This window comes from Triturus cristatus, chromosome 3_2, assembly GCF_964204655.1.
Source record: "Triturus cristatus chromosome 3_2, aTriCri1.1, whole genome shotgun sequence".
NCBI classification, from domain to species: Eukaryota; Metazoa; Chordata; class Amphibia; order Caudata; family Salamandridae; genus Triturus; species Triturus cristatus.
Window position 1 is genome coordinate 809,654,275 of NC_140584.1, and position 15,985 is coordinate 809,670,259.

Here is a 15,985-nt window from a genome sequence, read left to right on the forward strand (position 1 = left end):
AACCCTGGAGTGATCACCGGACGATGCAAGCTGACATCCCGTGGCTGAACAAACCAGATGAACTAACCAAGTGACTGATCATGGACTGATATCCTAAACATGAAGTAAAATGTACACATTTATAATTTTAAATGCAAAAAGGCTGTGTGTCTTTCACACAGAAGAACATTATTTGTTCTGCAAGTACTGGTCAATTTGAAAAGAAAAACAAATTGTGCAGTTGAAAAATATGTTTTTTAGTTTAAAGCCTTTATTTTTTAAGCACCTAATATATAAGTTTGGCTGCTTCATCAGTAGAAGTTCCAGTATTAGCCATTTGTGACATTATGAGCATTACTTAGTTCATATGCTTGATTCTATTTGCATCATTCATTTTGTGTATCCATCAAACATTTTTTCTTGCTGAGTATCCAGATATGCATGAGCTGTTTTACATGCTTTGAAATGATTACATGCTTTTATGATTTCACTGTTTTAATGTGTGTTTCAATTATATTTGTGCTTTCAGTTCAGCTCATGAGTCTATAATGTCACTGTTTTACCATGTGCTTCAATCATAGTTGTGCTTTCAGTTAAGAAGTTCAGTTTTTGATATTTTGATATGTGTGTTATGATAGTCAAAGGTCATGGGGTGGAATGTAGTGCTAGAGGCACTCTTGTGGTCTGACACCCTATGATGTCCTTTGACTACCATTATTTTAATTGACTTTGGTGTATTATTTTATCCTAGCTTGGATGTACAACGTCCTGCATATACCTTGCTTCTGTTAAAGGTTTATTTCTTGTGTAATCTTGTAGTCTTTCAGTGGGAGCTGCCACAGAGTAGGACAGCGTTGCCAAGAATAGAACGTGTGGGATGTGCATTTGAAAGCATGAGGGGGAGAGAGGTGTGGAATGTACTTTTTGGTCTCGAAGTGCAGTGCTGCGAGCAGTGGTGCACAAATGTGCGCTGTGTTGTACATTGGTAGAATTATGAAGTTCTTACTATTGGCTTTGACATGGCCACAAGTCATCCTGTTTTCTGACTCTGCCTGACTTGAGCTTTATCTGCACGCACAGCAATGCTTGCAAGTTGTTTGGGTTAATCACATTCAAGGATTGTTTTTGTGAGAGATTGTTTAATGTACCCTGGAAGGCTTTCGTGAGCTTTGTCAAGGCTGGAACATTGTAGAGGGAACGTGGGAACTCCTTCCTGCCATGGAATGCTTGCTTGGGAGCTGGCCAGTCCTGGTAAGATTCCTCTTGCGCGGGGGAAAGGTTTCTCGAACCTTCTAGTGTGAGTTTTGAGACTATAAAGCTGGTGTTTGTTGACAGTTGAGTTTGGTGCTCACTTAAAGAGTAGACGTACTGCTGTAAGACAAACAAAACTTGAGTCCTGGTTGAGAGTCCAAGCCAACTGTGAATGGGCCTGTGGTAAATAATTTAATTACCGGTACTTAATTTGATGCGGAAAATTAATAAGAATAGCTCAGTAAAATAAGAGGCAGAATCCGTGGTATTAGAGATTCGGAACGGCTTTATTCCTATACAAAGGAACACAATTCGAATTATGGGCCTTCTATTCCATCACCACGAAAGTTCAGGAAGGAAGGGGCCTACATTATTGACAGGTAATCATTTTTATAGAAGAGGCATTACAGTGACACAGATGCAGGAGGCGTAACAGTTGATAACAGAGATAAAGACATACATGCGTAACTAAAATGGGTGTAACTGGGCGTAACTAAAGAACGTCATTAGGTATGATGTCACAAATGGGTGGTTCCATGAAAGAATTTCGCAATGTCAGCAAAAATCCTTGGCAGAGATGCGCGCGCAGCAGCATGACGTGTGATTTGACGTGCAACTAGGGGGAGAATGGGACTTGACATTTAGCTCTACATGTGGAGACAGAAGTCTGGGGTTATGTCAACCTAATCCCAAATCATATCTAATATCCTATGTTTAAAGAACTGTGTTATCCAAAAAGAGAGGTCTCTTAGGATAGAATCTTATTCTATACTGACTATACTGACTGTTAGTGCGTGTACAAGCGTCTAAGTGTCTACACTAGATGCGAGGGGGTAGGAATATTCCATGGTAATAGGGCTTATGAATTACTTGCATGAGGACAGCGAGGCCTGGCCCTTTTGCACGGTAGCTGGAGGAATGTTTACCTAAACTGCTAGACAGGAATGCATCGGATGAGGGGCGGAGGAGATAATCTTGAAGGTGAAATACAGTTTTCTGGCAGGCTACGGGCTGGATCAGGCACCGTTAGCCGCGCAGGGAGTAAGACAAAGTTCATGGTCACAGATGCAGGCTCAGACTGGAGCTTTCAGAGGCAGAAGGCAGGAAAAGGCTTGGTGGCAGAATTCGGGCCTACTCGCCTGAATCTGTAGAAATGTGGAAAGTGAACCACATAAAGTCGGTGGCCTTTCATACTTAGGAATAGAATATCCGGCCCATTCATGGCGGATCTGAAAGAGGACATGTTGACGGCGGACGCACATGTATTTGCGTCTTCATAACTGGAACTGGAGGGAACATACATGTACTCGTGACTTATACATGAAACCGTTGGGGTCCAAGATAGGGGACATAACCGACCATAAAAATCCATATTTCCACATTCCCTCCTTGTCCCCTACTGGCCCTTAGGAGATATCAATCTTCATCAATCCATCGATCTGTTCATATAACATCATTTGTTCTTCTTTCTTCTTCCGGGATCTCGAACGAAAACTTGGATGTGGGATTCACGAGGTGGCACACAGACCACAAATCGCTGGCCCACATTGTAGACATAAGCAGCAACTGAATAGGATGAGAAAGCCAATACCTAGGAAGGAGAGCATTCTCCATCCCCAGGCTGACAACACGCCCCAGAACCAACCGGACCAAGTCCAGGTGCCTGGACTCTGGTGTATCTGGCTTACAATCTTATGAAGGCGGGTTATGGCTTTATATACTGACGGTGAATTTTCTGGTATGAAAATGCAACAACTTGATCCGATGACCCTACAAGCTCCGCCCCTATCGGCCAGGATGACGTCAAGGACAAGACGATTTTGAAGCACAACAATCCGCATAGCAGACTGCTCTTCTGTTAAATTGCCTAAGGCGGAAATAGTTTCGTTCACTACTGCTTCAAGGGTTCTGGTTAATCTACGTATCATCTTACTATTAGTGACTGTACCTATATAGGGGAAGAAACCTTTATTGAAATCTGTGTATTTTTCCCATGCTGTTTCAGTGTAATCGACGATTGGGAGATCTCTCTGCTGTCTATTGTGTACTAAATGAGTATTTCTATGATAATCAGGAGGAGCTAGGAAAACAGGTGGTAGAAGGAATGCTATGTAACAGGTACCATCCCAATCTAAAGGTAGGCGTATATATGCGGTCTGGCCACATATAAAGTAGGAATGACGAGAAGCTCTAAATGTAGACTTGCCTTGATCACTGAATTGTATTACAGTGGTGCATTTACTATGGCCCATGTGTATGGAACCATTCTTTCTTATACATAGTTCCCCTTTTACTGGGAATACTGACATGGCGGACAAGATTGGTGTAGCTTCAGATTCAACGTTCAGGATCATGAGGTTAAGTGTAAAATTACCTAATCCATATACTTCATTTTCTAGATCAGTTCCTGTTCTTTTGGGGAGTCCCTCCTTGTTAGGGTAGCAGACTTTAAGCAAAACTAAGTTCAGGTTTCCCCATACCCAGTTGTCTTGATAAACTGCGGAATTCGAATCTAGGGAATTGATCAAACTAAACCATGCTCCACAGGAGCCATTGTGTGTGAACGGATAGGGAAAGAGGGGCAAAACTCCCTTATAGTTCTGATAGGGAGGGAGTCGGCCACATATCCAACAATTTGTGGCATTGCTGGTTTGATGGGAATGATGTAGCATACTAATGAAAGTGTTATTGCGCAGCGCAAATCTATAGGACAACTCATGCGGGGGTAATTCACTAAAAGAATGTTCAGCAGTAACATTGTAAACATGTTTAGAAATAGGATAATATATGTGCAACAATATACTTGCAGTGATTATTAAAAGACTTAAGAAAAACAAAATTAATAACGTCACTGTGCAATGACTACGCAGTGATTTACAGTACGCATGCTTTTTCAACTGCATCTTTCGGTTTCTTTCTCTATTCAGGTCTAGGGGATACATGTCAGAGACAAATTCGACCGATTCACCTTGGAGAGGACTTAAACAATCAAATTGTCTGACTTTTTAGACCGTAATTTTAGTTTGTATAGTTCCTTATCGCTTTGTTCAACCAAAGGGAGCTTTGAGTCAATCGGTGAAGACACGCGAGGTGTAACGTTTACATCAGACGGTAGTCCATGAAATTTCTTGATATGACTTGAATGTAACCATCCTTTGCGACCCTCGATCTTCACGGCTGTCCTCGTGGTGAGTAGTACAAGTTGAGGCGATTTCCACCTAGGATCCAGCTGAGTCTTCCGGTCAAAATTACGCACTAACACCAGGTCCCCGGGAACTACGTCATGGGGTTTCACCTCGGTGTTGTCGGGAAAGGCTGCAGCTACCTGTGAACGACAAGATTGTAGTGCAGACATCAAGGAAGCCAGGTAATCTGTCAGCATATTACAGTCAACATCAGTTATTTTGCGTGGTATAGGCGTCCCCCACATATTTGGTGGTCTGCCAAAGATCACCTCATAAGGGGATAGCCCTGTTCGAGAGTGCGCTACCATTCTCATGTAAAAGAGTGCAACTGGTAAGGCTATTACCCAATCGACACCTTTCTCTCTACATATTTTGGACAATCTAATTTTCAGAGTTTGATTATGTCGTTCCACGAGACCTGCTGCCTCGGGGTGTCGGACACAGTGAAATCTCCATTGATAGCCTAACAAAAGTGAAACGTGTTTCATTAGTTCGGATGAGAACGGCTGGCCGTTATCTGAGTAGACAACACGTGGTAAACCGTACCGTGGGAAGAATTCTCGAACCAACTGTTTGGCAGTAGTCGGGGCAGTGTAATCTGAAACCGGGTATGCTTCTGTCCAACGGGAAAGAGCACAGACAACTACGAGAACATATTTGAATCCTCGACATCGTTCCATCTGGATATAATCCATCTGGAGGACTTCAAAAGGGTGATCAGGAGGCTGAAATCCACCCTGTTCTACGGAAATGCTTTTACCTGGGTTAAACTGACAACAGATCATACAGGTACGAACTTTTTGTTTAGCTGCTGCTCGTAAATGTTTGTTGAACCAAATGTGTTGAATGCGGTCTAGCATAGCTTTTTCTCCTAGGTGCGCTGGACTATGTATTGTATTAATGATAACTTGAACCATAGAGTCAGGAAGGAACCACACAGATTTTTCCTTCGTCATCCATCCTTGATCCGTTTGGATCCCTCCTAACTCAGTCCATTTCTTTATTTCATCTGGTGTAGCATGTGTCTGTATGTCAATTACGTCAAGAGCGGGATCCTTAACCATCATGCAATGTGTTGGTGTCGGAACTATTGTCTTTGTCATGTCAGATGTGTGAGTTTGAGCAGTCTGTTTAGCTGTTCTGTCAGCTAGATCATTGCCTTGGGAAATGATATCAGTAACTTTCGTATGAGCTTTACATTTCATAATTGATATTGCAGTGGGTAGATGTATTGCATCTAATAAGGCATGAATGAGGGGTCCGTGCTGAATGTGGGCACCGTGAGAAGTTAAATAACCTCTCTCTCGCCACAGCACGCCGAAGTCATGTACAACTCCGAATGCATAACGTGAATCAGTGTATATGTTGACTTTCTTATTTGTGGCTTGAATACAGGCTTGTGTCAGAGCGATGAGCTCTGCTGCTTGAGCTGACAAGGTATTTATGCAATATGTTTCAATGACTTCAGTGTCTGTTGTAACTGCATACGCGGCCACTAGCTCTCCTGTACTTGTTCTCATACATGAACCATCTACATACAACGTCAGGTCTGGATCTGACAATGGGACGTCTGTCAAGTCTTGTCTGGGTTTCGTCGTGATAGTAATAACTTCAATACAATCATGTGCTAGTGGGTCTGTTCCGTTTACTGGCAAAAGTGTGGCAGGATTCAATGTACTACAACGTCTGATTTCTATGTGTGGCTGAAACAATGTCAATTCGTAACCGGTAAGTCTTGCTATAGTCAAGTGTTGTGTTTGCGTTCGGTTCACAAGAACCTCTACTGCGTGTGGTACTTGTACTGTCAATGGATGTCCTAACACTATGGCATCGCTTTGTCTGATTGCTAAAGCTGTCGCTGCCACTGATTTCAGGCACGCAGGCAGAGCCTGAGCTACGGGATCTAATGTACTAGAAAAATAAGCACATGGTTTGTGTGATCCTGCTTGTTCCTGTGTGAGTACTGACAAAGCAGTACCTTCGCGTTCTGTAACAAAGAGCGTGAAATGTTTATTGTAACATGGTGTTGCTAAAACAGGTGCTTGACATAAAGCTTTCTTTAGGCTTTCAAAAGCTTGTGTATGTTCCTGAGTCCAAGGGAGGACAGTCGATGTGGCCGCCTCCTGTGTTGTCAACTGAATGAGTGGTTTTGCTAGAAATGCATACTGGGGGATCCACTGCCTACAATATGAAGTGAGGCCTATAAAAGCCCGTACCTCTTTTTGTGTCTTGGGTATTGGCATGTTAGCAATTAACTGGATGCGATCTGACGTAAGCTGCCTTCCCTCCTTGGACAGCGAGTGCCCAAGGTAAACAACTCGCTGGACACAGAATTGCAGCTTAGAAGGGGACACCTTGTGCCCCTTTTCGGCCAAAAATTGTAAAACCGTCAGTGAAGCTTTTTCACATTCAGTTTCGCTTCTAGCGGTGATCAGCAGATCATCGACATATTGAAGCAGGGCAGTGTTGACTGGCATGTGGATACTGTCAAGTTCTCGTTTCAGTGCTTGGCTATAGATGCTGGGGCTTTCTGTGAATCCTTGAGGTGCGCGTGTGAATTTAAAGCTTCGTCCATTTAAACTAAATCCGAACAAGTATTGGCTTTCCGGATCTATTGGGACGCTGAAAAAGGCATTCTTAAGATCAATTACAGTAAAGAATGTTGCTTCGGAATCAATGGCTGTCAGTAATGAAGAAATGTCTGGGACTACGGGGTATTGTGGTACAATACATTTATTCAATTCGCGCAGATCAATAACCAATCGATATACTGGCGGGGCTTTTGGATCAGTTCGTTTAAGAATCGGAATTATCGGGGAATTACATACATTGGAGTCGGTTTCCACAACCACTCCTTGGGTAATAAGCTCGTCAATGATTTGCAGTAAAGCCACTACAGCATCTGGGGGTAACTTGTATTGTCGCATTCGTGGTAGTACCACTCCTGTCTTTAGTGTGACTCGATATGGTGTAATGTTCATGCAACCAACATCTGTAGGGCCTTGTGCCCATAAATGTGTGGGTAAAGTCTGCAGTCGGTGATCCATGTCTCGGGACACATAGTGCCCTTTGAAATCACGTAAAAACAATCTTACTCCTTCCGGAGAACAACATATTATAGCTCCTAGAGCTTTCAGTGTTTTTATACCTAACAGGTTTTCTGGACATGATTTAGTAAGCAATAAATCTGTAGTTCGTGTCAAGGGACCAATCGTAAGTGGAAGAGGCTGTGATACTTCGTTAATGATGGGTTTTCCTGAAAAACCAAGGGAAATATTCTGTGAGCCTGAGAGGGGTGCCCCTGGAACTTCACTACGTTTTATGGTTGTTCGGCTTGCCCCTGTATCAAGTAAAAATTTTCTATCTTGGCCTAATAGTTCACTGTGTACATAAGGTCCTTCTTGATCTACATGGACCTCGATAAGGGGTAAACCAACTTCCCTCTCTAGGCTGTTTCATGAGTATCGTTGATAATCAGGGTAGTCATACTGTGCGGTCTGGTACATCTGTCGTGTCGTTGTTGGTGTGGCAGCAATAGGCTGCGGTGGTGGAGCTGGCATAGACTGTTGTGGAGCTGGCATGGACTGTGCATGCTGCGGGGCTCCTTGTTGGTTCTGATCCTGTCTAAGTGGCCGTGGTCTTTCTTTTGTATTACCTATGGCGATATTATGTTTTAAAACTGGACAATCGTGTACATAATGACCTGGCTGTTTACAATAGTTGCATGTCCCTTTTACAGAACCTGCTGAAACACTGGACTGTGTCATACCCTTTTTATGACCGTCAGCTGGAACTGTCTGGGAAACTAGCATTTTCATTTTCGTGTCTTTCATGCGTCTTTGTTCATGTTCTTGTTCCTCTCTAATTCTATTGTGATGGTACTGTAGCATTTGTAACATTTGTGACGGGGTGTTACCTTGCCAGGTACTCTCGAATTTCAATACTCTATTCTTAACTTGGGGCAAGGAATTTTCAACTAATTTTGTCACAAACAGATGTGGATACGATTCGCTACTTGCTTTTATTCCACTATTTATACCAAAACATTTTTCGAATCGGGCATAGAAATCACTAGTGTCTTCATCTTGCTTTTGTTTACAGGCTGAGATTGCACCCCAGTCTTCCTTTTTCGTAGTTAATAAACGTGGCAGTACCTGTACTAATAAACCTGGTAGTATTTTGGTCTTTTCCCCAAGCCCTAAACCTGGACCTCGAGCTGTTTCTTCGTTTTCTAATGCTGTCCAATCTATCTTTTGGTCTCCCACCTCCCAATCCTTTTCTTTGAGTTTTTCGTAAATGCCCGCAGGCATTAATACCTTTAATATTTTCATAATGTCGGGATAGGTATACTCTCCCATGAGCAACATGTCTTTAATTTCACGGTGGAAACCCGCTGGGTCTTTGTCATGACTGGGTACCACTTTCTTCATTTCTAATAGTTCCATTTTAGATATGGGTGTGTATACAAACACACGTTTAAACTGATTGTCATCACCTTTTATCGGGTGTACTTCGCGTAAGGGATTCTGTCTATCCATATAATACGTCGTTCTTTCCTTGATGGGCAGTGAGACATGTTCGGGGCATACAAAAAGAATGTACTGCTTTCTGGATTCTAGTATTTCTCTAATTAACTCAGTACCTGAACCTCTCCATTTATTCGTGAGTAATTCAGTCAATATATCAGGTAAGGGACTAGGATCGGAGTGTTGGCTTTTATATAATATAAGGAGTTGTTGAATCATGTAGATACCAGCTAAACGCTGTTCATCTGGGGTGAGGTTCAAAAACGTGTGCGCTAGTGTATCATCACTATATTTTCCGGGACTGTCAACCCAGTGAACGGCTGACCTGGCTAATTCTTGTTCGTCCATAGAATCGAGTATATGATAACCCCTTCGTTCTCGGAGTAATTTGTCAGCGGCTTGGAACGAATGTTCGGGGGACCTTATATTTATTATAGGGGTTTGGAAATTTCTGTTATTATCTGGACGTATCAGACGTATCGGATCAGTAAAGCCTCTAGTATTATTACAAGATCTTCCTCTACCTACATAGGCCATGGTTTCTAACTGTCCTGTGGGCAGTTCTAATTCTTCCTCCTCCTCGTTTTGTTCAGGCTGGTCTACCGCCAATCTTTCTTCATGTATTCGTTCTACTTCTTTGCGGATCTTTCGGCACATAGCTACTATACTTAATAATCTATCATGTCTCCCCTCTGATATATTCCGACTCCATGTGGTAAGAATTCGCATTTCTTCCGGGTTTACCCCTGGTCTGTCTTTATTTCTGATCACACAATTTATGAGGAAACGTAACAGTTCCCCCTGTATCTCCACTTTCTGGTACTCCATGGCTCTATTAATACTTTCAGAATCTCGCCCTGACTGGACAAAGTGATATATATTTTCTAAATGTGTAGTCATTCCTGGTAGCCTCCCTAAATATATTGCAGCTCGTCGGATACGTAATGATGCCAGCAGCATTTCGTCCTCTTTGCCGGGCACAGGGTCATATCTACAATCTACTAGAAGTTCCTTAAGCATGTCGGGAGTTACTAGTTTGGGCGTACGTTGGTGGGCTAATTCTTGAAAGGAAAGTTTATTTACTCTGGCTGGCGTGGAAAAAATGTTTGTTGTACCTCCTGTAGCACCGCCTGGGGTGCTGGATGGGAAAGGATTCGTTGAACGTGATATAGCAACCATAGGTGTGGGTACAGCTGTATAAACAGATGTGCTTGCCGGAACTTGTGTCGGAGTTTGTTGTTGCGGAGGTACAGACGGAGGGTCTTGGCGTTGAACCCCCTCGGCAGGCGGTCTATGTGGTGCAGTATTAGCATACTCGGGAGCTGCGTCGTCTAAATAAGAGGAAAGGAAAACATCTTCTGCGGTTCTGGGATGCCCTTTGGGATGTGCTTTTATCGGGAACAATGGAGGTGGCAAGTCTTTTGGTATCTCCAGAGTAGCCTTAGGTAACCCTTCGGCCAGAAGAGGATACATACCATTCATAAGGGCATTTCTTTGTCTGTCTACTTGTTCTGATTTTGCTCGGGTACCCTCTTCAATTAATAGATTTTCTCGGACTTTATTTGAATTCTCCTTACTTTTCTCTTCCTGTCTGAGTGCTTTTTCTGTACGTCTATATGATTCTTTACGCCATAATTCAATGGCATCTTTCTGTGATTGTCTAGCTTTCTTTTTCCATAATTCTTCCTCTACTTTCATGATGCAATCTGCATCCCAGGTCCCAGCTGCGGGCCACCTCTGACTTTCTGGTAATTCCTTGGTGTAGTCTACCCATAAATCAAGAAATAATATGGCGTCTAGGCCATGTTTATGATACATGAAGTACCCTGGAGTATCCCTAGGAGGAATGGGAACAGCTTCTTCGAGTACCCCTTTTCTAGTTTTGATCTGTCTTAATTTCGAAAAGAGCGGCATATTGAGAACTGATCTGAGACCTAATTTTGAACACGTTTAATACAACAAAACACAATAATGAACAGTCATTCACACCACAATATGCAGAACGTATTTAAAACATTTAACATTTAATATTTAATGAACAACAATGATGGCCATTTAGGGAACTAGTCACTAAGCATAATACTCGGCACTAACTAGGTAATTCTGAATTATATACTAGACATACTAGATATACTGCTAAACAGTACAGATACACTGCTGAAACAGTGCAGACCGGATTTGTGTACCCAAACCCGTCTTGACCGGCACAACCTATGTGCACGTCAGAACGCCTCCCCGGCAATGGTACTCACCGGGTAGCTCGGAACGGAAGGCCTCGGAACTGAACTGAACTGGACTTGGACCGGACTGGACTCGACTCGAAACTTCGGAACTTCGGAACCTGGTGGGCCTCTGTATACCTCGGATCTTGCTCTCTCAGCTAGGCTCTGGTCGGGATACTTCGCACTTCTCACCGCCTCGTCTGGGTGTTGATCGCAGCCTCAGTTACCCCCGCTCGGCAGGAGGGAGATACAGGAAATCCTGTGGGTACGCGTTGTTGTCCGTCCAGCTGTGGCAGGAGACCGGGCCTGCAACGCACCTCCGGCGCGTGAGATGAGAAAGTGTCCCTGTTCGGGCGCCATATATGTGGTAAATAATTTAATTACCGGTACTTAATTTGATGCGGAAAATTAATAAGAATAGCTCAGTAAAATAAGAGGCAGAATCCGTGGTATTAGAGATTCGGAACGGCTTTATTCCTATACAAAGGAACACAATTCGAATTATGGGCCTTCTATTCCATCACCACGAAAGTTCAGGAAGGAAGGGGCCTACATTATTGACAGGTAATCATTTTTATAGAAGAGGCATTACAGTGACACAGATGCAGGAGGCGTAACAGTTGATAACAGAGATAAAGACATACATGCGTAACTAAAATGGGTGTAACTGGGCGTAACTAAAGAACGTCATTAGGTATGATGTCACAAATGGGTGGTTCCATGAAAGAATTTCGCAATGTCAGCAAAAATCCTTGGCAGAGATGCGCGCGCAGCAGCATGACGTGTGATTTGACGTGCAACTAGGGGGAGAATGGGACTTGACATTTAGCTCTACATGTGGAGACAGAAGTCTGGGGTTATGTCAACCTAATCCCAAATCATATCTAATATCCTATGTTTAAAGAACTGTGTTATCCAAAAAGAGAGGTCTCTTAGGATAGAATCTTATTCTATACTGACTATACTGACTGTTAGTGCGTGTACAAGCGTCTAAGTGTCTACACTAGATGCGAGGGGGTAGGAATATTCCATGGTAACAGGGCTTATGAATTACTTGCATGAGGACAGCGAGGCCTGGCCCTTTTGCACGGTAGCTGGAGGAATGTTTACCTAAACTGCTAGACAGGAATGCATCGGATGAGGGGCGGAGGAGATAATCTTGAAGGTGAAATACAGTTTTCTGGCAGGCTACGGGCTGGATCAGGCACCGTTAGCCGCGCAGGGAGTAAGACAAAGTTCATGGTCACAGATGCAGGCTCAGACTGGAGCTTTCAGAGGCAGAAGGCAGGAAAAGGCTTGGTGGCAGAATTCGGGCCTACTCGCCTGAATCTGTAGAAATGTGGAAAGTGAACCACATAAAGTCGGTGGCCTTTCATACTTAGGAATAGAATATCCGGCCCATTCATGGCGGATCTGAAAGAGGACATGTTGACGGCGGACGCACATGTATTTGCATCTTCATAACTGGAACTGGAGGGAACATACATGTACTCGTGACTTATACATGAAACCGTTGGGGTCCAAGATAGGGGACATAACCGACCATAAAAATCCATATTTCCACAGGCCCCCCAGCGAGAATTGGCAAGGATGTCGAGTGAACGATCAGGTGAGGTGATTTGTTTCTGACTAGTGCCATTGTGATGCGTGGTTCCAGTGGCTGTGGTCATTTGAGGTGTTTGAGCTTTGATTATTGCCATTGTGATGTGTGGCCAGTGGCTTTGATCATTTGAGGTGTTTTCTTTGTGACATGTGACTGAGTGAGGTGCACATCCAAAGTGATCATTTGATGCATCTAGTGTTGCATTTACCAAGTGTGTTATTATTGCTTGCATTTAAACATATATATATATATATATATATATATATACATACACACACACACATATATATATATATATATATATATATATATACATACACACACACATATAATTGCGGTTCTTTCTTCCAAGCGTAAATTCAGAGAGAGAAGAGACAGCACACCAGGAAACGGCACAAAAGAACTTTATTTGTGCACTAGCTTAATTCAGGATGACGCGTTTTGGTGTGCTGTCTCTTCTCTCTCTGAATTTACGCTTGGAAGAAAGAACCGCAATTATTTAAGAGTGGTTACTGCTACCACTGACGGCACCAGCGTCGCAGGCATGGGGATTGCTCCAGCAGTGAACCAATGAAAAATATATATATATATATATATATATATATATATATATATATATATATATATATATATATATATATATATATATATTTCAATGTTCTGCATTTGGCATCTGGGAAAGCCTTTCTGTTAAAGAGCATTGTGTAAAATGAAACCCCAAGCCTTATTCTAAAAAGAGAGTCTTTGTATTTTGTAAAATAAAACCCTTTTCTAAAGGTGTTCGTTGTGTTTCATGTCTCCTGCTTTGTCGAGTGTTGAGGCACTGTGTGGGAGATTCTGAATTATCTGAAAGGCGAAGCAAGACAGAGGTCTACAGGACTCTGCTCTTTCGCCGTTAGCTTTTATTTTTTACTTTATGGGACTGAATAACACTATTGAGTCATTTGTCCACATGTTGTATAATTATGTTGATATTATACAGTCAATATTGAGTCTGCCTTCTAGAGACACTGAAAAAGTTGAGTCGCTGACACTTTGTAACAAGGACATTGACAAGTCAATTAACTCTAATAAATAAGAGCTAAAAACTAGGAAAACTGAGATACTGGTCACCGAGGAATCCTAGACTGTAGCTGATATATTGTAACTGCTGTCCTATTCCTGCCTTGACAGTTATGAATCATTCTGACCACTGCCTCATTCCCGCCTTGACAGTTAAGAATCGGTCTTTGAAGGAACAAGCCTAGCAGCATTAGATGTTGGCTGCTATCTGTAGCTTCACATACGAGGGTTACCCACATCTCTCCACATACAAGGGTTACTTATGAAGCAATGCAGCACAAGGCCTGGTTATGTCCAGCTGCATTCTGAAAAAGGGATTATATCTTACTCTTACTCAAAAACTACTAGTCTGCCCATGGGATGTAAACATTCAGCAGCATGTATTCTAACCATGGGGTACTGTTGGGAACAAACCAGCCTAGCTATTTGTGCATTACAATGACTTCTAATCCCAGAGAGGAAATCTAGAAAGCTCTACAAATTAGAAGCCCGCTCGTATGTTACCAGAAGATGGATGATGTCTGTTCAAGCTTTTCTGTCAATGGCATACAGGACTAACACGATTTTGTATGGAGGTAGAGTGTTTTCTACCTGATGTCAAAACCTATGAAATCTCTTCCCTTCCAACGTTCCTCCATTAAAGACAAAATATGTGTCAGGGAGGATCTCAAAACTCCCAAAGAAACAGTTGGGTTGTGCTGTTGCAGATACAGGCCACTGCCAAAAGGCCATCTTTCGTGATGGCACAATGACAAATGCTCTTTAACATAACACAACACTAAACACTAGTCTTGCAAATCCTCAATTGTCCTAGGAACATATGATAGAAGCCACACATCTACCAGGCATGCCGAAGATCAATAGGATACAGGAGTAACACAATAGCAAACAATATGTACAGGATATTGGAAAGATGCTTCTTCCAAAATCTATGGTAGCACCTTATGCTCTCAAAGTCCTTGCAGGGGGCGGTCACTATTTTCTTCTGCGTAAATAATGACACAGCGGTCACTTCTTGTATTGGGTAACAGCAGAAGGCGTCAAAAAGGCATCAAAAACCTCAATACAGATAAGGGTGGTGGAGCAGGTGTGTGTGAAAAAAGAAAAATGTTGGACGTCCAACTCATATAATCTCCCCCATCTCATCAATTAGTTGGGCAATACCCAAACTTCAGCCTTACACCTGCTCATTTAATTCACTAGTGCTTCCCCCAGTTATCAAGATAAGCAAAGGAATTGTAAGCTACATTGCAGAGAGTGAAAGTATTTGGTGAGTTTCCATTACTGCTAATTCATTTTGGGTATTTCAATCTCACTCGCTTGTTCAAACCAAGCAGTTATACAAAGTGAACTAGATTATTATTAATTTGCAAAGGTGCTTCCTATTACCAAAAAATGTGATCCAATTCGTTCTCCATACCAGTCTTTGTCAGACTTTTCTACCGCAAGTTTGGGAGAAACGTACCCCAAGACTGCTCATGGGAAACTGGATATTTTCTCTGCAATCTGTGAGGTACAAAGCAGCCACTTTTCTTAGCTTTTAATCTGCTCATAATTACTAAGCTATACAAATTAAAGGCGAGCCTGAACCCACTCTCCCTGGAGCAGGACTCTACCCCTTGTATAAAAAGCTATAGGTAGGGCTACTCTGAGTGGTGGACCTTAGCTCTAGAGGGCTTCACTATCACGCTATAGTGGTCTAATGTTACCCAGGTGATCCCAACAGGTGACCAATCCCTATGCCATTCATGTGTAAGGGTTTGATAAACCCTAGTGGGCTTCACTTATTTGTGGTCCAACATCTGATCACCATTACCATTCTGATATTTGCAGACAGATTTGATACTTCAAACTCATCCCTCATTTTTTCAGGCCTCCTCTTCGCAAGCAGAGGGTAGACATGATACAACCCAGGGTGCTGTCTAGAGAAGGCCTTGGAAGGGGCTTTTGGTTCCCTGTCACTTTCATGGTCAGCCTTAAAGATAACACCCTACTCCTGCAAACTTGGGGGTGATGTGGTGGGTCAGGAAGAGGTGCTGGGAAGTCCAACTGTACTTCTGAGAGCTCCAAGGTGTTTGGTTAAAATAAATCCTACTTCACATGCATGGATCCCAAAGTCTACAAACCATTGCTGATAGCAAGTACAATGTGCTAGGC

General features: G+C 42.7%; 1 protein-coding gene across 2 annotated transcripts in view; it reads right to left on the reverse strand.

The window, feature by feature from the left end:
• The window catches only part of NBEAL1 (neurobeachin like 1), a 978,461-nt gene that overhangs the window by 150,806 nt on the left and 811,670 nt on the right, over positions 1–15,985 (reverse strand). The window lies entirely within an intron of this gene.